Raw genomic sequence first — 21,657 nt, 5'->3', positions numbered from 1 at the left:
GATAAGCTACTTGGAATAAAGGGGGTCATTCAGACCTGATTGCACGATAGGTATTTTTTTAGCAGTGCAATCGGGTCTGAACTACGCATGCGTATGCACCGCAATGTGCAGGCATGTTGGGTGCCAGCAACGGGGATCGCCGGACAGCGGTGGATTTTATGAAAAAAGCGATCACAAGAAGATTGACAGGAAGAGGCCATTTGTGGGTGTCAACTGACTATTTCCAGGGAGTGTCCAAAGAAACGCAGGCGTGTCCAGCCATTTTAAGGGAGGGTCCCTTATGTCAGCTCCAGGCCGGATCATCACAACGGCTGAGTAAGTCCTGAGCTGTGCAGAGACTGCACAAACTTTTGTTTGTGCAGCTCTCTACACATGCATTCGCACCCCTGCACAGCGATTACCCCCTCCCCTTGTAGGCAGTGACTGCCTGGTTGCAGCAGTGTAAAAAACACCTGCTTGTGACCAGGTCTGAATTAGGCCCAAAGTCTGAACTACTGGATAAACCACCTGATACAGTAAATCCCAGAAAAGTGGTGTAAGGTGGTGAAGGCTTAAGGAGGACAAAGCCATTAGATTGTATATTTTAGGAAATGTGAAGCCTATTCAGTATATAGGCTAAAATAGATTGACAAACTGTAAAAGCTATTATACAGAAAATAGCGACCACAATATGGTCACATTCAATATCAGTTTTAACAAACAGCCCTATATAGACTCAACTAAGACTCTAAACTTTAGCAAAGTCAAGTTGAGGGAAGCTTTAAGGGACATTGACTGGGATATTTTGTTTCAAGGCAAGAAAACCACAGAGAAATGGGAGGTATTAAAAACGTTGCTCGCTAGTTATACTTGTAAGTTCATTCCCATGGGCAGCAAACAAAAGAGTAATAATTCCAAACCAATGTGGCTTAACAAAAAGATTAAGGAACCAATGGCCAAAAGGAGGTGAGCATTCAATAAGTATAAATCGGACGGGAAGGGAGAGTCATTCCAGTACTATAAGGATTGTAACAAAATATGCAAAAAAGAAATTAGAGCATCTAAAATAGAAACAGAAAAGTTAATAGCAAAGGAAAGTCAATCAAACCCCAAAAAGGTTTTTTTAAAATACATCAATAGCAAAATATTAAAGAAAGAGAGTATAGGCCCTTTAAAAGGCAAGTTGGGCATCCTAATCAAAGACGACAATACATAGCGGAAAAATTAAACAAGTTTTTTTCGTCAGTATTCACAAGAGAGGACCAGATGGCGGGACTGACATATAACATCAGCAATGAGAATGTCCCACTGCTAAGTGCTTATTTAAGTGAGGAAGTAGTCTGTGACCGATTAAAAAAAATTAAGAATAATTAGTCACCTGGTCCTGACAGAATTCACCCAAGGGTTCTCATGGAGCTACACTCCGAATTATTAAGACCGCTATATTTGATTTTCATTAACTGACTTACATCAGGCATGGTTCCCAAAGACTGACGTATAGCGGAAACAGTGTCAATATTTATAAAGGGAAGTAAATCTGAATTGGGTAATTATAGACCAGTAAGTCTTACATCTATAGTGAGGAAAGTACTGGAAGGTATTTTAAGGAATAGAATACAGGAGTCCTTGAAATCAATAAGGTTATTAATAGGAACTGACAAGGATTTGTGAAAGATAGATCATGTAAAACTAACTTAATAGGCTTTTATGAAACAGTGCAAACCTAGATCAGGGTAAAGAAGTGGTTGTAATCATTTTAGACTTTGCTAAAGCTTTCGATACAGTTCCTCACATGAGACTTATATACAAGTTAAGAGAACTTGGGCTAGGGAGCACATTATACACTTGGGTGAGTAATTGGTTGGATAAAAGGGAGCAGCAAATGGGGGTAAATTGAACTTTTTCGAAATAGACTGAGATACTCAGTGTACCATAGGGGTCTGTACTTGGACCACTATTAATCAACATTTTCTTAAATGATCTAGAAGTAGGTCTATAGAGCACAGTGTCAATTTTTTGCAGACAATACAAAACTGTGTAAGGTTATAAATTCAGTGGAGGATGCTGAGTCTCTTCAGAACGACTTAGTTAAACTGGAAGCATGGGCTTCAAAATGGAGAATGAGCTTCAATATAGACAAAGTCTGAATGCAGCAAAAAAGGCAAACAATGTATTAACATGCATCAAGGAACTGATGCAAGGGATGAGAATGTTATACTTCCATTATATAAATCACTAGTGAGGCCACATCTCGATTACTGTGCACAATTATGGGCACTATACTACAAAAAAAATATTCTGGAACTAGAAAAGGTTCATAGATGGGCGACCAAATTGATTAAGGGGATGGAGATGCTAAAATATGAGGAAAGGCTTGCTAGGCTAGGCATGTTTACACTGTAAATAAGGAAATTAAGAGGAGACATGATTAACATTTACAAATATATAAGGGGTCAATACTCAGAGTTAGCGGGGGATTTGTTTTTGGTAAGATCATCAAAAAGGACACGTTGACACCTGCTTAGGTTAGAGGAGAGGAGATTTTGCACACTGAGACGGAAAGGTTTCTTCACAGTAAGCACAATACATATTTGGAATTTCCTGCCTGAGAGAGTAGTGATGGCGGACTCGGTCATTACTTTTAAGAATGGGCTAGATAAATTCCTAATAGATAAGGATATACAAGTTTATGGTAGGTAAATCATGTACTATAGTAATAAAAAAACAAAAGGAGTTTTCTAGTTTACGGCTAAACATTCACCACAGTTAAAATTAGTCTTAAAAATATTTCAGTGTAGGAGATCACTAACAGGTTGCAAAGATAGGAGCATAGCCAGAAATTTGTGGGCCCCATAGCAACATTTTCAAGGGGCCCCTGTCCCAATTCTTCTAGAGAGACACTACTCTGCAGCAGTTGTTAATTTTATGCCTTATAATAGTGCCCTAGTTCATTTTCTTAACCATAGTATAGTCTTATTTAATGTTATGCCCCATAGTAGTGACCTTGTTTCTTTCATGAATCACAGTAGTGCTTAAGTCCACCCTATGTCACATTTCAGAGCTGCCAGTACACATTATGCCGCATAGTACCCCCAATTCACATTACATTGATATACAGGTATAGTGCTCCCTGTTCATATTGTGCCTCATTACAGTGCTCTGATTCATATTATATAACATTAAAATGCCCTCCAGTTCAATTTATACCACACTAAAAGCAGCAAGTCCACGGGCATACCAAGATATATTGCAGGTCCCAAGGAAAAAGTTTGAAAGGACCTCTACGTACAACCCAATGGCGAAAAATGTATATGACACATGTAACTTTGACAGAGAAGGTGGGCCCCTCTCAGCTCTGGGCCCCATAGCAGCTGCACTGCCTGCATCTATGGTAGCTACTCCCATTAGCACAGAGTCAGGGTCCTAATTATGAAGTTCTTTAGGGACAAAAAAAAACCCTTCTTTTTGTTCCTAAAGAACTTCAGCAGGCATTTTTTTTTCTTGAAGCACCTGAGACTAAATTCACAGGTCATCTTTAAGATGGCTAAAATCATACATGTTATGATTATCTGTGAACACTGTGCCAAGAATAAAACTCATAGAACTTTTTCTGTAGGTTAGTAGATTCCTTTACCCATTAGACCCCTGCCTTTGGGTAGTAGTATAAAACAGATTTAACGAGATGAACCATTTGGTATATCTTATATGAATAATTTGTACCATAGTTTTTTTGCAGCATTTGACCAAAATCAGTTACATGGTGAGGTATATATGATAAAGGTCAATTTTCACCTATTTAGATCAATTTCAAAACAATGAAAATTGCTCTAAATCGATACTATGTATCAGGGGCCAATATGCACATTTACTAACATTAAAAAAAAATCCCTGTTAATAAATGTGTGTTACACAACATCGATTCCGGCAATTTAAAAAAAATCAATCTAAATTTTGAAAATTGACCTTAAGTAAATCTACCCCCAAAACTCTAAATCTAGTATCTGATAAAGATTGCTGTATTACATACACTGTGAACTACTTTTTTACAGGTTATAGAGACCATTGGTCGATACCTTATATAAGGATTCACATTGGTATATGATCTAAATAATTACAAGAGACAACATTGAGAGAATAGTGTCTTTATTACTATTTTTATTTCACATATTCACACAATATCTTTCAATTTTCACAATTAACACTATACTTCACTGGCTTTTAAATTAAGTTTTATTAGTAATAATAAAAGTTACGTGTTAGATTCTTTATTTTCTTACCTAGACCTCCATTATTTAGTAAAACATATACATATTTTAGTCACAATCCAGTGAGTGCCCATATAGAAATACTTTTTTTTCTTTTCCTTGTTTTGGTCATTTCCAGGAGTTTTGCTCTAATTTTGAGGTCAATGTTTTAATTTCTTCAGAAAATCAACCTCATGTTATACAACTATGCTATACCAGACTAAGGAGAACATTTACTAAGCAGTGATAAGAGCGGAGAAGTGAGCCAGTGGAGAAGTTGGCAACCAATCAGCACTGAAGTAACATCTATAATTTGCATACTATAAAATTATACAGAGCTGCTGATTGGTTGATGGGGCAACTTCTCCACTGGCTCACTTCTCCACTCTTATCACTGCTTAATAAATGTACCCCTAAGGGCCCAATTGAGTCCTAATCGATGTTGTGCAAATTTTCACAGCAAGGCGATTATCATATGACTGCGCATGCAGATGCACTACAATGCGCAGGTGCATCGCCAAACAGCGACAGGATGGTCGCAAAGCATTCACAAGGTGATTGACAGGAAGAGCACATTTGTGGTAACTGCCCGTTTTCAGGGAGTGTCAGGAAAAAAGCAGGCATTCCCAAGAGTTTTCAGGGAAAGTGTGTGTGACGTCAGCTCCGGCCCCGAACAGCCTGTTTGTATCGCACTGTACGAGTAAGTCTTGGGCCATGCACAGACTGGAAAAATTATTCGATGGTGAGTGAGTTGCGAACGGATTTGCAGATGTCCACAGTCTGGCGGAATTTTCGCATGATGTACACATGTGATCGCTCACTTTCACAGGGTGAGTTTTTACTCTCCCTGGGCGATGACTATCTGATTGCAGAACTCTGCGATCAGGTCTAAATTAGGCCCTAAATTATGCATTACAGAAAGAGATTGGTAGTTATATTATTACACTAACTCCTCTAATGCTTGTATCTCACCTATCTATTGTGTCTGTGGAATCCCCCTTAATCATGATTTTTTTTCTGCTCTGCAGTCACATATTGTTCATTAGGGAAGTTGAAATCAGCATGGAGAAAATGTTTATTATCTTTGGCACATGCTGCTTCTCAGTCTAATCATTTTGTTGACCAACAGTGCAACCACTTTAGATCCAAAATAGATGATTCTCTAGAAGAAATATCACATTACTGCAACCTTTAGTAAATTAGGTCCTAGATTTCTTGGACTGTTCAAAATTATTACTTAAGTTGGTTTTCTGTGACAAAGTTTTAGAAGAATGTGCTTCCAGGTATCCTTCAGTTTTGAATAATAGGCAACTTAAAAAAAAGTCTAGATTCTTATTCATTTAGTAGTTTATCCAACTTGTTCTACTAGAAGTGGTATGGTCCATAAACATACAATTTTAACAGTCCCTTGCCATATTCTCAATGCGGCGGCTACTAGGAGCTGTGTTGATTGCAATTAATCAAATTGCCTCTGGAGGAGGCCTGGCTTGAGAATAGCTTCCTAATTTTCCTAACCTTTGAGTAGAAGCAGTCAGTCTTTCGTATCAGTCATTTTTAATTCCTGCTCTTAGCAAATTTCTTGTTTAACTTTGTGTTGACTTACCATAGCCTGCTCTGACCACTTACTTGAATCATAGCACATGCAGATATCAGAAGCCACCCCCCCCTTCCCCTGAACTCCGCTCTGGACCCAGATAATGCTTGCTGCAGTCTTCAATATTGCATTCAGTGTCACTTACCTGGACCTTGTACCAATGCTGCTGTTGCTCACTGTATATCCTGTGTTAGTATGCTAGATTCAAAAGTTTTGATAAGTCACTATTACCACATGCTCAAGTCCTGCAGGCACTTGAATATAGGAGAGCGGCTACTGCTTCATAGTAAAGGCTGTTGATGATGAAGACAATGATTTATCTGTTCTAGGTTTATTGATGTCTGTCCTTACAATCATGCAGGAATCACTCATACTTTATGTTGCCTATGAACTGTAAAATTTGAATCTAGTACTGTATTTAGGCAGCTTGTTATGGTGAATGATGTGCAATTATAAGCATATGTAAAATACTTATTATCATGTCTGGATTAAGGGAGGGACAACAGGGGTGGCTGTCCCGTTGCCACCACATGTTAGGCCCCCCACAAATTGCATTTTTTAATTGTAGGAGTTTCTCTCTGGTTACTCAGATTTAGTAAAAGCAGCCGCTGAGGAGCTCCTGCACAGTCAGCCTCACAGGATAGAGAATCAAAACCCCATGAGATAGTGACTTGAAGATGCTGGCATGTGGTGCTTGGGCTGCATTGCCAAGAGTGACCCCCCTGATCCATGTGCTCACGTATGTGTGTGTCAGGGGTGGGGAGACTTTGTAAGTGACATTAGTAGTGGGGGCCCCCACAACCTTCATTGCCCTGGGCCTCCAACAGCCTTAATCTAGCTCTGCTGCTTATATTAAACAGTTGGTGGATGTGCAGGAAAATAAATGTTTTATTCAAGTTTTATGAATTTGATTTTTGAGCTTGCTTAGATTTTTTCACTAGGTAATGTGAACAGTACTACACTTGTCTTTTGTACAACTAGTGCACACACAACTTTCACCAATTGAAAATCTGGGTAGTGACAACTCCCTACACCAGTTAAAAAAATGTCTAATTTAAAGTTCTGTGAGCCCTCAAACATGTCAATCTTTTAAATCACAGCCTGGAGAATGCCATATTAGTTATGAAAGTTTTTAGAAAGATCCTAATGCAGATATCTGTCTACAGTATATATGCACATTTGTAGTTTTACTGTGAACACACTGTACATAAAATGACATGTATGAACAGTAAAAGTGCTGCTAAAGGTTTCTGCACAAATGTGTACAATGCTCCAATTTTTTCTTTTGAATTTTTTCTTAAAATTCTGCAAAATAAACTGAGCATTTTGTTCAAAAGTGGAATTTTTACACAGTATGTTCAGAATAGTGTATGCAGCCTAAGCCTTAAGGGGACTAATAGTAACTAGTGCATTGGAAACTAGACCATGACATTTTCAGGACACAAATGTACAAAAATAAATTGAAGGTCCTTTTTAAAAAAAATCTAAGTTGAAATATTAACCAGGTTGTTTAACACATAATGATAATTTAAAATAAAATCTACTGTAACTAAATGCAAATTGTTAAATCTTTATTAATTAAACCAATTAATATCCATTAAAAGGAATTAATAAATTATGCAAGAATATAATTCAGAATATTTACAGTACAATAAAATAAAATGAGATAAAATCTAAAATAAATAATAAACATTAGTTGCATAATTCAGTATAAAAAACAAGACTTTTATCTCACTTAAAAACATCATGAAGGAAAACACATTTGAGAAGAGAGAAAAATGAGTTATTCATTAAAGTACAATAAATGGATTCTTCAAAATATACAAAAATGACCACAAAGTTCTACATATAGAAAAAAAGGGATGCAGGAGCACTATGCAAACATGATTCCTCAAAATTGAATTACAATTTAATATCATATAAGAGGTTTATTAGCAGAAATTCAACCAAAGTCAAGGGCCTGCCCACCATTGTCCAGGTCACTTCATCAGGCAAGTCCCTAACATTCTAGGGGTTCATGTCTGGGGATCAGGGCCCAGATATAATGTTTGCATAGTGCACTTGAACCCTTTTTTTCTATGTGTAGTACTATAAATCTTAGCAAGGTAGCACCTCTCATTACAAGCAGCCAGGGTGTGCAGTCTAGAGCCCCTCCCCCTATGTATAGCTTATGCACAGTCCAGTGTACTGACTGTTTCAATGTGATATCTTCTCTATTATGTCAAGGTTAGGTACGAAGTCCCGGTGGTTGGGACCCCAACAGTCAGAAGACCTACAGCAGAATTCGGGTGGACAGAATCCTGATGGATCCTGGTAAATCCCCTCCTGCAGCCTAACCCTAACCATCCACTTCTGCAGTATAACCCTAATCTCCTGCACACCCTTGCAGCCTAACCCTAACATTCCCATCCCAGCAGCCTAGCCCTAACCCTTCCACTAATGCCTAACCCTAACCCCAATCCAGTACTTACAAGCGGGATCTGTCGGGATGCTGCACATCAGAATTACGCTGTTGGTCTTCTGACTGTTGGGATCCCAGCTGTCAGGATCCTGATCGTATCCTTTTACGTACATGTGTGGCAGAAAGCATGAGTATATTCCATATTGGAAGTTTACTCACAGTTGTTGTGGTTACTCCCTTATGACTACTAAAAGCAAAGAGCAAATTCTTACTAAAATGTTGATTGAAATTAAAACTGGCACAGAGTTCAAAAAGTATAAAAATTCAATAATAGTAAAAATGTTGGTACACTGAGACTGAAGTTTATAAACACAAATTACTTGCATATCTAAGCTGGCAAAATGTTTAATAAAGTTAATATAAATATACATATAAATTAAAAAAATGGAGATACACTAAATTTACATTGAAATTTGTAAATTAAGATTCAGCAGGAGCATTCTAGATGATAAATTCTTATACATTTTAGACACAGCTCTTCGCATTATTATTTCATGGGGAAAAGAATTCATACTTTATTGTCTGAATTACACAGATTGAAATGAACCCAAATCTTGATACAGTATATAATCCTAATTAATGTTCTTCTAAATCCCAAACCAAATGTTGGACAAACTAAATTGCAATGTGATGCTCACATGCAGATAATAATGTTACAGATATTCATTATGATATTGAATAAAAAAAGAATAAATAAGAGATCAAATATATTGTTAATTGTATTCAGTCTGTTTTATGATGAAGCTGCATAAAGCCTACTGTATGTCCTACTGTATGTGAGAAGCACCTATTTTGAAGCCATTTGGTTGTGTCACATGACTTATGTTCAAAGTGTTTCATAGTTGAAAACATACCTAACAGTTAAAGCAACATACACTGCAAATGAGTTTGTTACCATATAATTGATCTCTAATCTCTAAACATTAACACAGTGCTATAGAAATGATAAATCTCATACAGTTTGTGTTACATGCCACTTATATGTAATTTATTTCTACAATTATCACAAATGTAAGAAAGATTAGATTGTAATTCTTAGTCCCTGACCTTGCAGAAGAGGACACCACTAATGGAAGCTATTTTTAAGTGTGATTTTAACTTTAAAGCAGAAATATGGTTAATGGTGGTGGAGCATTTCATCACTGTAAAACACAACAATACTTTGGCATTTTAACACACAGACACGAGTGTCTGATAGAGAGAGAGAGAAATAGAGAGAGAGAGAGAGAGAGAGAGAGACAGAGACAGAGAGACAGAGATAGAGAAGAAACTGATGTTTGTAGTGCAATGAAGCGATTACAACACCCAATGATTATGTATTAAAATATGGATTTCCCTAGATTTACATTCAGTACATAATGAAAATGTACAGTAATCTACAAACAATTGTTGTGCAGTAAATGGGTATGAATGTGAAGTTTAGAAAGAAGAGTGAGGCTGGGCACCAAGTGCAAGTAAGAATTGGGCTTTTTTGATTAGTCTTTTGGACCCCGCTAATTTTCTTTCATGAGTATTTAAATTATTTATTTATTAACAGTTTATTATATAGTGCAGCATATTCCTTTGCACTTTAGCATTGGAACAACAGTAATAGAACAAAACTGGGTAATAACAGACAGACATAGGGGTACAATTGGCATAAACATTGTTGCTCATAAATTCAGGAATATTAAAAACAAGCTATCTGATAAGGAAATGTCCACTTTGTCAGCCCCAATTTCAGATTCCCCAGTACTATTGTCTTTGCATGTATGAGCCTCTTGTGAATTTAAGGATTAAGTGGATGACTACTGCCAACTAGATTTGACGTTATACAGAACAAAGATGTGGAGTCTAACCACTGCAGGTCATGGCCATTCAAGTGAATACTAAATGTGACAGGTTTGTAACCAGAAAGTAGTCAGACTAGCAATAGGTCAGAACCAGATATGACAGAGAAAGTGCCAGAGGAGCATCCAGGTGGATCACTAATCATAAATATAAAACAAATGCTGGAATATACTGCAGAGGTACCCAGAGAACAATAAACCAGATCAGAACACAGAATTATAATCATCTGCCAGGTGCAGTGCTGCTGGATTACATGGGAGTCAGCCTGATACCCTGGCACTGCACTAGTACCAGAGTTGGATTTACACAGGCTGATGACATGAATTTGGAGCCACATACAATGTCTGAGGTCACCTGAACACACTGACAACTTCTGTACAGAACATCACTCCCTGTTCTATACAGAAAGTGTACTTTGGACACCCCTCTAAAGGTTTGTGTGAGGATTTTTTAAAGAAGGTACAGAGGAGTTGAGGAGCAAGTACTTCAGTAAACATAATCCATAATTTTTCTTATGGATCAAAATCTTCCCAGTTGATTAACTATTGAACATGTTCTCTAGATACTTTAGACAACGTCTAGGCTTTGTTTCACCTCATATTCCCCTTGAAGATCCACTAAGACAGCTGAAGAAAACTATATAGTAGAGGAGAACTGGTTGATAACCAGAGGTTTAAGAAGGGACACATGGAAGACATTTGAAATTCAAAGTGTAGATGAAAGCTTCAACCTGAAGGCCAAAGGGTTTATGATATGCAGACCAATGATATGAGAATTAAAGTGCCAGGAAGGCAAAACACTGGCTATACATAGAATTTAGTGGTGTTTGGACATTTAAAATTAACAATTTATCCTGGCTATATGCATTTTCATTAAAAAATATGTCTACGTAACAAATAAAGAAATATTTTTACAAGCTCACCTTATGATGTATGTGACGATGTCCCCTTTCTTTCATTTTGGTTTTGAGAGTAGTGTTCAGTTAAATCCCTCTCCTCGTGCAATGCTTGTAGCAGTGAGTGGGTTTCTGTGGGCAAAATTTTTTTTTTCTGTCATGAATTTTCTCACAAGGTTGAGTGGCTAATAATTCTATAGCTGTCAATTGCTTATTCTCTTTTTGCCTAATGCAATTGGGTAACACTATGAGCTTGCACTGTAGAAACGTAAGCCACAACATGGAAGTGTTGGATGTAAAGACATTTTACTGGATTTTGGGACACATTGCATGGGAAAGGAAGTAAGATCTCACAACATTAAACAAGGATACCATCTGGTCAATTGCTGAAGACAACCACCTTGCATTTGAATATCACAAAATAAAAGATCATTGTACTCTACATCAGCAAAATCACCATAGACCATTGTATATATATATATATATATATATATATCAAGGGAACCACAAAGGTCCGCAGATTAGGAGTCAACTAGACGGTGCTCTACTCCATGGACATCAATTCAAGTATATATGTAGTAGAAAAGAGGGTACTCACCATATCCACAAGAAAATATTTTTTAGTAGGTCATTTTAATAGAATACAGCATATCATTCAATAGGGACTGATACGCTGTATTCTATTAAAATGACCTACTAAAAAAAATCTTTTCTATATACACAGGAAACATGGATACCCTCTGGTACCTTAGTGATACTGATCAACGATTCAAAAAGAAGCGGCACTCAGAGACGGAGAAGTTGCAGTAAATAATGTGGAAAAGTGGATTTATTCAATTACACAGCACCTTGACAAAGAGGCATGCTTGCCTCAATGTTGGCTTTGCTGTGTAATAGACAATGTTGGCTTTGCTGTGTAATGGAATAAAACCACTTTTCCACAGTATTTAACTTCTCTGTCTCTGCGTTCCACTGCTTGTTGGATTGTTGGTCCGTGTATATATATATATATATATATATACATACAAATATATATATATATACACAGTATATATGTATATATATATATATATATATATATACAGTATATATATATATATATATATATATATGTACAAGGAGAGCTTCCAGCGCTGAGGTGTAGTATTTAAGTTATCATGGACAGTCAGATATAGAAACAATCTCAACTCATATCTCATATGATACTCCTTAAACATTGTATATAGAGCGTCTGCTAGATCCAAAGTATATGAAGCAGGGGTAAGATGCTTGATGCAACAAAAATAGTAACCAGGATACGATAATCTAAGCGATCAATGGTGTCAATAGTATATAAAGAGACTATGTTTCAAAGGGAATTATAAATATATCATGATTTATTTATAAAATAAGATCACTAAAACAATAATTTCACAGAGTAAAAGTACAAATGTCTTTATATAAAAATTAAAAGACTAACAGATTAAAAAAATGACAAAAAAAGTGATGGAAAAGAGATTTAAAAGATCAAATATATGCTTATCTTTCAAAAAGAGGTAAAATCAGAGAGCGTCCAATGCGTTTCGACCTGTGCACTTCATCACTCCATACACCACAACAGGGACAGAGCTGTACCCGACTGTGGCAGGTTCCGGCTCCTGACTGCGCAGGGGATCTCTCGTGAGTAGTGAGATTCCACAAATGCATAGAGGAGCTGGGCAGGAAGGAGATGCACTGTGAACTGAGGGGGACATTGCTGGAGGGATTAGCTTTCACTTCCCTGTTTCTGCAGACAAGATGTTTGTACTTCTTGTTGATGTCCCTTCCTGCTTTGCCTCAGTAATGAGTCATTGCAGAAAATGTTATAGCGCTATAATACATTTATCCCTGGGGGCATACTTTTTGCTCTATAACTATTCCGGAGCGTTATGGTGAGCTGTGTTTCAAATTGTGTTTGCCTGGAGTACCCCCAATGGATTAATTTTGAGCCTTGAGATTGTGTTTGGTTTGAAAAATGTTTTAATAAATTGATATTGGAATTGTGGTTGTTAAACGATTAAACAAACTAAAGATGCCTCGATGAGAAAGGTCTATTGATAAACTGTGTGAGTATGGTATACAATAACATCAAAGAAATCTTATCTGGAGAAGGGGGATATGAACCACTATAGAACCACTATAGAACCAAGTGTATGCATAAAGTAGATACAAAGAAGTTTCTATACATTTTTGGTTTCTTTTTCTTTTCTTTATGTATACACACCATTGAGAAACTAAAACATTGTTAGAAAAAAGTTGAATCTGTTACAAATCAATAAGGAATGCATTCCAGTTTACTATCTGACTACTGCTTTAAGTTTCATTAAATATCCTGTGCCTTTGGACTTTATCTTACATTGCATTTGTTATACAATAACTACTAACATAATGCTTGCGTGCCACTGCTACTGATGTCATGACATCAGAACATTTGATTAGCAGTTGGGGATCATAGGCAGGGCCACTATCAAGGAGGGGACATGCAGAGTGGACTCCAATCCACAGTGCATGGCAGCAGTGTGGATTGGAGCACACCTCAGGCTGCCAAAGAGGGACAGCGCCATTGGCATTTTGAATGCTGAGTTGGCCACAAGGCAGTCAGAGCCACAGCAGCTCCTGATTGGCTGCCAGTCTGTGTGCTCCAAATGGCTCACAGCTGGCTTCAAAGTTTAAATGCTGCTGGTGCTGTCTCTCTTTATCTGCTTGCTTTGGACTCCTTCTCCGTGTTGCTGCTGTGGTCCCAGCACTCTATGTTCATGCCTAGGGGCACCACCTGTTGTCCTGCAGCATTGTCCTGGGACTGGAAATCAGCACCCAGAACGGTAAATTGTGGGGGCTTCATGGGGAGCAGAAGGTGAGGGGCCCTGCCTATTCTGGAAGTCCTGGGCCCCACAACTTCTGATGGCAGCCCTGACCATTGGCATGTCATCAGATCAAGCAGGTGCATCCTATGTTACTGCATGGCTTCTTCCACCCCCAGTGACAGTCACCAACTCTCTTGTTTATTATCACATATTTTAAATATGCCTAGATTTGCATTGTAGATATAGAACTTTTAACTGTCACTTGAGATAACAACCCCTCAAACCCTTAATGAAGAGGACAAGTATACAGAAACTTAACTACAGAATGGAAAACCATAAAACCTAAGTGTCATTTTGTGTGTTCATATGTCATATACTACAACTATTCATTTATGCATTACTTCAGTTGCTCACTCCCCATTGTCATATCTTACCCCTTTCACACCAAAAATGCAGGGCCTAAACCCGGGAATTCTGCCCCGGGATCATGCAGGGACATTCCTGGGTTGGGACCGTTTATACCAGCATTTGGAGCCGGGACATCCTGGGTCTGCACCTTTAAATACTGAACCCAGGATGGGCCTTAATTTTATGAAGAATGCCATTAGAAATGCCCTTTTTAAGGGGCACAAAGAGGAGTTACTCTAGTGCCAAATAGTGAAAACATTTGTACCCACCTTCACGAACTGTTAAGTGATTACTAATATAATTAATTTTACATAAACACAAGTTTTGCCAAGTTTTTGACTTTGTTTTAATGGTGCAAAAGTAACCTGTTAAATGCACAGGCATATATAGAGTGCAACTTTGCATAAAATGCCAACATGTGTGGAACACAATGCAAACTTATATTAATAAAAACACACAAAAACACAAACACGCCGCCCCACATACACCCCCAAACATGAAAATTGTGACTTATAACAGCACAAAACTATCAACAAAAAGTATACATTCCAAAGACTGACTATGGCAATTGCCTATAGATTTGTATTCTGGAGATGATATATTAGGGTTCGGGGTCGGGTTGGGGTTAGGGAGTGGGTTTGGGTTATGGTTAGGGGGGTCATAGTAGTGACCTCGAGAATACGGGGGATAACTGTGCTCAGGGACCGGAGGGGCCTGGATGGGCTGGTAAGCTGGGTACATATTGTGACTCTGAATGTGTGGCAAGAAGCGTTATATGAACTGAAATTGCCGGTCTTGGTATTCACTAGAGATGTGCACTTGAAATTTTTCGGGTTTTGTGTTTTGGTTTTGGGTTCGGTTCCGCGGCCGTGTTTTGGGTTCGACCGCGTTTTGGCAAAACCTCACCAAATTTTTTTTGTCGGATTCGGGTGTGTTTTGGATTCGGGTGTTTTTTTCAAAAAAACCTAAAAAACAGCTTAAATCATAGAATTTGGGGGTCATTTTGATCCCAAAGTATTATTAACCTCAAAAACCATAATTTCCACTCATTTTCAGTCTATTCTGAATACCTCACACCTCACAATATTATTTTTAGTCCTAAAATTTGCACCGAGGTCGCTGGATGACTAAGCTAAGCGACCCTAGTGGCCGACACAAACACCTGGCCCATCTAGGAGTGGCACTGCAGTGTCACGCAGGATGGCCCTTCCAAAAAACACTCCCCAAACAGCACATGACGCAAAGAAAAAAAGAGGCGCAATGAGGTAGCTGTGTGAGTAAGATAAGCGACCCTAGTGGCCGACACAAACACCGGGCCCATCTAGGAGTGGCACTGCAGTGTCACGCAGGATGGCCCTTCCAAAAAACACTCCCCAAACAGCACATGACGCAAAGAAAAAAAGAGGCGCAATGAGGTAGCTGTGTGAGTAAGATAAGCGACCCTAGTGGCCGACACAAACACCGGGCCCATCTAGGAGTGGCACTGCAGTGTCACGCAGGATGGCCCTTCCAAAAAACCCTCCCCAAACAGCACATGACGCAAAGAAAAATAGAGGCGCAATGAGGTAGCTGTGTGAGTAAGATAAGCGACCCTAGTGGCCGACACAAACACCGGGCCCATCTAGGAGTGGCACTGCAGTGTCACGCAGGATGGCCCTTCCAAAAAACACTCCCCAAACAGCACATGACGCAAAGAAAAAAAGAGGCGCAATGAGGTAGCTGTGTGAGTAAGATAAGCGACCCTAGTGCCGACACAAACACCGGGCCCATCTAGGAGTGGCACTGCAGTGTCACGCAGGATGGCCCTTCCAAAAAACACTCACCAAACAGCACATGACGCAAAGAAAAAAAGAGGCGCAATGAGGTAGCTGTGTGAGTAAGATAAGCGACCCTAGTGGCCGACACAAACACCGGGCCCATCTAGGAGTGGCACTGCAGTGTCACGCAGGATGGCCCTTCCAAAAAACACTCCCCAAACAGCACATGACACAAAGAAAAAAAGAGGCGCAATGAGGTAGCTGTGTGAGTAAGATAAGCGACCCTAGTGTCCGACACAAACACCGGGCCCATCTAGGAGTGGCACTGCAGTGTCACGCAGGATGGCCCTTCCAAAAAACACTCCCCAAACAGCACATGACGCAAAGAAAAAAAGAGGCGCAATGAGGTAGCTGTGTGAGTAAGATAAGCGACCCTAGTGGCCGACACAAACACCGGGCCCATCTAGGAGTGGCACTGCAGTGTCACGCAGGATGGCCCTTCCAAAAAACACTCCCCAAACAGCACATGACGCAAAGAAAAAAAGAGGCGCAATGAGGTAGCTGTGTGAGTAAGATAAGCGACCCTAGTGGCCGACACAAACACCGGGCCCATCTAGGAGTGGCACTGCAGTGTCACGCAGGATGGCCCTTCCAAAAAACACTCCCCAAACAGCACATGACGCAAAGAAAAAAAGAGGCGCAATGAGGTAGCTGTGTGAGTAAGATAAGCGACCCTAGTGGCCGACACAAACACCGGGCCCATCTAGGAGTGGCACTGCAGTGTCACGCAGGATGGCCCTTCCAAAAAACACTCCCCAAACAGCACATGACGCAAAGAAAAAAAGAGGCGCAATGAGGTAGCTGTGTGAGTAAGATAAGCGACCCTAGTGGCCGACACAAACACCGGGCCCATCTAGGAGTGGCACTGCAGTGTCACGCAGGATGGCCCTTCCAAAAAACACTCCCCAAACAGCACATGACGCAAAGAAAAATTTAAGAAAAAAGAGGTGCAAGATGGAATTGTCCTTGGGCCCTCCCACCCACCCTTATGTTGTATAAACAGGACATGCACACTTTAACCAACCCATCATTTCAGTGACAGGGTCTGCCACACGACTGTGACTGAAATGACGGGATGGTTTGGACCCCCACCAAAAAAGAAGCAATTAATCTCTCCTTGCACAAACTGGCTCTACAGAGGCAAGATGTCCACCTCATCATCATCCTCCGATATATCACCGTGTACATCCCCCTCCTCACAGATTATCAATTCGTCCCCACTGGAATCCACCATCTCAGCTCCCTGTGTACTTTGTGGAGGCAATTGCTGCTGGTCAATGTCTCCACGGAGGAATTGATTATAATTCATTTTAATGAACATCATCTTCTCCACATTTTCTGGATGTAACCTCGTACGCCGATTGCTGACAAGGTGAGCGGCGGCACTAAACACTCTTTCGGAGTACACACTTGTGGGAGGGCAACTTAGGTAGAATAAAGCCAGTTTGTGCAAGGGCCTCCAAATTGCCTCTTTTTCCTGCCAGTATAAGTACGGACTGTGTGACGTGCCTACTTGGATGCGGTCACTCATATAATCCTCCACCATTCTTTCAATGGGGAGAGAATCATATGCAGTGACACTAGACGACATGTCCGTAATCGTTGTCAGGTCCTTCAGTCCGGACCAGATGTCAGCATCAGCAGTCGCTCCAGACTTCCCTGCATCACCGCCAGCGGGTGGGCTCGGAATTCTGAGCCTTTTCCTCGCACCCCCAGTTGCGGGAGAATGTGAAGGAGGAGATGTTGACAGGTCGCGTTCCGCTTGACTTGACAATTTTCTCACCAGCAGGTCTTTCAACCCCAGCAGACTTGTGTCTGCCGGAAAGAGAGATCCAAGGTAGGCTTTAAATCTAGGATCGAGCACGGTGGCCAAAATGTAGTGCTCTGATTTCAACAGATTGACCACCGTGAATCCTTGTTAAGCGAATTAAGGGCTCCATCCACAAGTCCCACATGCCTAGCGGAATCGCTCCGTGTTAGCTCCTCCTTCAATGTCTCCAGCTTCTTCTGCAAAAGCCTGATGAGGGGAATGACCTGACTCAGGCTGGCAGTGTCTGAACTGACTTCACGTGTGGCAAGTTCAAAGGGCAGCAGAACCTTGCACAACGTTGAAATCATTCTCCACTGCGCTTGAGACAGGTGCATTCCACCTCCTATATCGTGCTCAATTGTATAGGCTTGAATGGCCTTTTGCTGCTCCTCCAACCTCTGAAGCATATAGAGGGTTGAATTCCACCTCGTTACCACTTCTTGCTTCAGATGATGGCAGGGCAGGTTCAGTTGTTTTTGGTGGTGCTCCAGTCTTCTGTACGTGGTGCCTGTACGCCGAAAGTGTCCCGCAATTCTTCTGGCCACCGACAGCATCTCTTGCATGCCCCTGTCGTTTTTTAAAAAATTCTGCACCACCAAATTCAAGGTATGTGCAAAACATGGGACGTGCTGGAATTTGCCCATATTTAATGCACACACAATATTGCTGGCGTTGTCCGATGCCACAAATCCACAGGAGAGTCCAATTGGGGTAAGCCATTCCGCGATGATCTTCCTCAGTTGCCGTAAGAGGTTTTCAGCTGTGTGCTTATTCTGGAAAGCGGTGATACAAAGCGTAGCCTGCCTAGGAAAGAGTTGGCGTTTGCGAGATGCTGCTACTGGTGCCGCCGCTGCTGTTCTTGCGGCGGGAGTCCATACATCTACCCAGTGGGCTGTCACAGTCATATAGTCCTGACCCTGCCCTGCTCCACTTGTCCACATGTCCGTGGTTAAGTGGACATTGGGTACAACTGCATTTTTTAGGACACTGGTGAGTCTTTTTCTGACGTCCGTGTACATTCTCGGTGTCGCCTGCCTAGAGAAGTGGAACCTAGATGGTATTTGGTAACGGGGGCACACTGCCTCAATAAATTGTCTAGTTCCCTGTGAACTAACGGCGGATACCGGACGCACGTCTAACACCAACATAGTTGTCAAGGCCTCAGTTATCCGCTTTGCAGCAGGATGACTGCTGTGATATTTCATCTTCCTCGCAAAGGACTGTTGGACAGTCAATTGCTTACTGGAAGTAGTACAAGTGGGCTTACGACTTCCCCTCTGGGATGACGATCGACTCCCAGCAGCAACAACAGCAGCGCCAGCAGCAGTAGGCATTACACTCAAGGATGCATCGGAGGAATCCCAGGCAGGAGAGGACTCGTCAGAATTGCCAGTGACATGGCCTTCAGGACTATTGGCATTCCTGGGGAAGGAGGAAATTGACACTGAGGGAGTTGGTGGGGTGGTTTGCGTGAGCTTGGTTACAAGAGGAAGGGATTTACTGGTCAGTGGACTGCTTCCGCTGTCGCCCAAAGTTTTTGAACTTGTCACTGACTTATTATGAATGCGCTGCAGGTGACGTATAAGGGAGGATGTTCTGAGGTGGTTAACGTCCTTACCCCTACTTATTACAGCTTGACAAAGGCAACACACGGCTTGACAAATGTTGTCCGCATTTCTGGTGAAATACTTCCACACCGAAGAGCTGATTTTTTTGGTATTTTCACCAGGCATGTCAACGGCCCTATTCCTCCCACGGACAACAGGTGTCTCCCCGGGTGCCTGACTTAAACAAACCACCTCACCATCAGAATCCTCCTGGTCAATTTCCTCCCCAGCGCCAGCAACACCCATATCCTCCTCATCCTGGTGTACTTCAACACTGACATCTTCAATCTGACTATCAGGAACTGGACTGCGGGTGCTCCTTCCAGCACTTGCAGGGGGCGTGCAAATGGTGGAAGGCGCATGCTCTTCACGTCCAGTGTTGGGAAGGTCAGGCATCGCAACCGACACAATTGGACTCTCCTTGTGGATTTGGGATTTCGAAGAACGCACAGTTCTTTGCGGTGCTTTTGCAAGCTTGAGTCTTTTCATTTTTCTAGCGAGAGGCTGAGTGCTTCCATCCTCATGTGAAGCTGAACCACTAGCCATGAACATAGGCCAGGGCCTCAGCCGTTCCTTGCCACTCCGTGTGGTAAATGGCATATTGGCAAGTTTACGCTTCTCCGACAATTTTATTTTAGGTTTTGGAGTCCTTTTTTTACTGATATTTGGTGTTTTGGATTTGACATGCTCTGTACTATGACATTGGGCATCGGCCTTGGCAGACGACGTTGCTGGCATTTCATCGTCTCGGCCATGACTAGTGGCAGCAGCTTCAGCACGAGGTGGAAGTGGATCTTGATCTTTCCCTAATTTTGGAACCTCAACATTTTTGTTCTCCATATTTTAATAGGCACAACTAAAAGGCACCTCAGGTAAACAATGGAGATGGATGGATACTAGTATACTTATGGATGGACTGCCGAGTGCCGACACAGAGGTAGCTACAGCCGTGGACTACCGTACTGTGTCTGCTGCTAATATAGACTGGATGATAATGATATGAAATCAATATATATATGTATATATAATATCACTAGTACTGCAGCCGGACAGGTAGATATATATTTATTAGGTAATGATGACTGATGACGGACCTGCTGGACACTGTCAGCTCAGCAGCACCGCAGACTGCTACAGTAAGCTACTATAGTAGTATGTATCAAGAAGAAAGAAAAAAAAAACCACGGGTAGGTGGTATACAATTATGGATGGACTGCCGAGTGCCGACACAGAGGTAGCTACAGCCGTGGACTACCGTACTGTGTCTGCTGCTAATATAGACTGGATGATAATGATATGAAATCAATATATATATGTATATATAATATCACTAGTACTGCAGCCGGACAGGTAGATATATATTTATTAGGTGATGATGACTGATGACGGACCTGCTGGACACTGTCAGCTCAGCAGCACCGCAGACTGCTACAGTAAGCTACTATAGTAGTATGTATCAAGAAGAAAGAAAAAAAAAACCACGGGTAGGTGGTATACAATTATGGATGGACTGCCGAGTGCCGACACAGAGGTAGCTACAGCCGTGGACTACCGTACTGTGTCTGCTGCTAATATAGACTGGATGATAATGATATGAAATCAATATATATATGTATATATAATATCACTAGTACTGCAGCCGGACAGGTAGATATATATTTATTAGGTAATGATGACTGATGACGGACCTGCTGGACACTGTCAGCTCAGCAGCACCGCAGACTGCTACAGTAAGCTACTATAGTAGTATGTATCAAGAAGAAAGAAAAAAAAAACCACGGGTAGGTGGTATACAATTATGGATGGACTGCCGAGTGCCGACACAGAGGTAGCTACAGCCGTGGACTACCGTACTGTGTCTGCTGCTAATATAGACTGGATGATAATGATATGAAATCAATATATATATGTATATATAATATCACTAGTACTGCAGCCGGACAGGTAGATATATATTTATTAGGTGATGATGACTGATGACGGACCTGCTGGACACTGTCAGCTCAGCAGCACCGCAGACTGCTACAGTAAGCTACTATAGTAGTATGTATCAAGAAGAAAGAAAAAAAAAACCACGGGTAGGTGGTATACAATTATGGATGGACTGCCGAGTGCCGACACAGAGGTAGCTACAGCCGTGGACTACCGTACTGTGTCTGCTGCTAATATAGACTGGATGATAATGATATG

At 40.9% G+C, this 21,657-nt stretch overlaps 1 protein-coding gene across 6 annotated transcripts in view; it reads right to left on the bottom strand.

The window, feature by feature from the left end:
- LINGO2 (leucine rich repeat and Ig domain containing 2) overlaps positions 1 to 21,657 on the bottom strand; it is a 2,057,065-nt gene that overhangs the window by 1,842,649 nt on the left and 192,759 nt on the right. For 2 of the 6 annotated variants that reach the window (XM_063914082.1, XM_063914083.1), the window contains exon 2: positions 11,031 to 11,135. The exons of the other annotated variants lie outside the window; for them this stretch is intronic. The gene's annotated coding sequence lies outside the window, so the exon portion shown is untranslated. The remainder of the gene's footprint in view (positions 1 to 11,030; positions 11,136 to 21,657) is intronic. 6 annotated transcript variants of the gene reach the window in all.

Source organism: Pseudophryne corroboree, chromosome 1 (genome assembly GCF_028390025.1).
Source record: "Pseudophryne corroboree isolate aPseCor3 chromosome 1, aPseCor3.hap2, whole genome shotgun sequence".
Classification (NCBI taxonomy): domain Eukaryota; kingdom Metazoa; phylum Chordata; class Amphibia; order Anura; family Myobatrachidae; genus Pseudophryne; species Pseudophryne corroboree.
The sequence above is the reverse complement of the archived record's forward strand: the minus strand, read 5'-3'. Positions and strand labels throughout refer to the sequence as shown.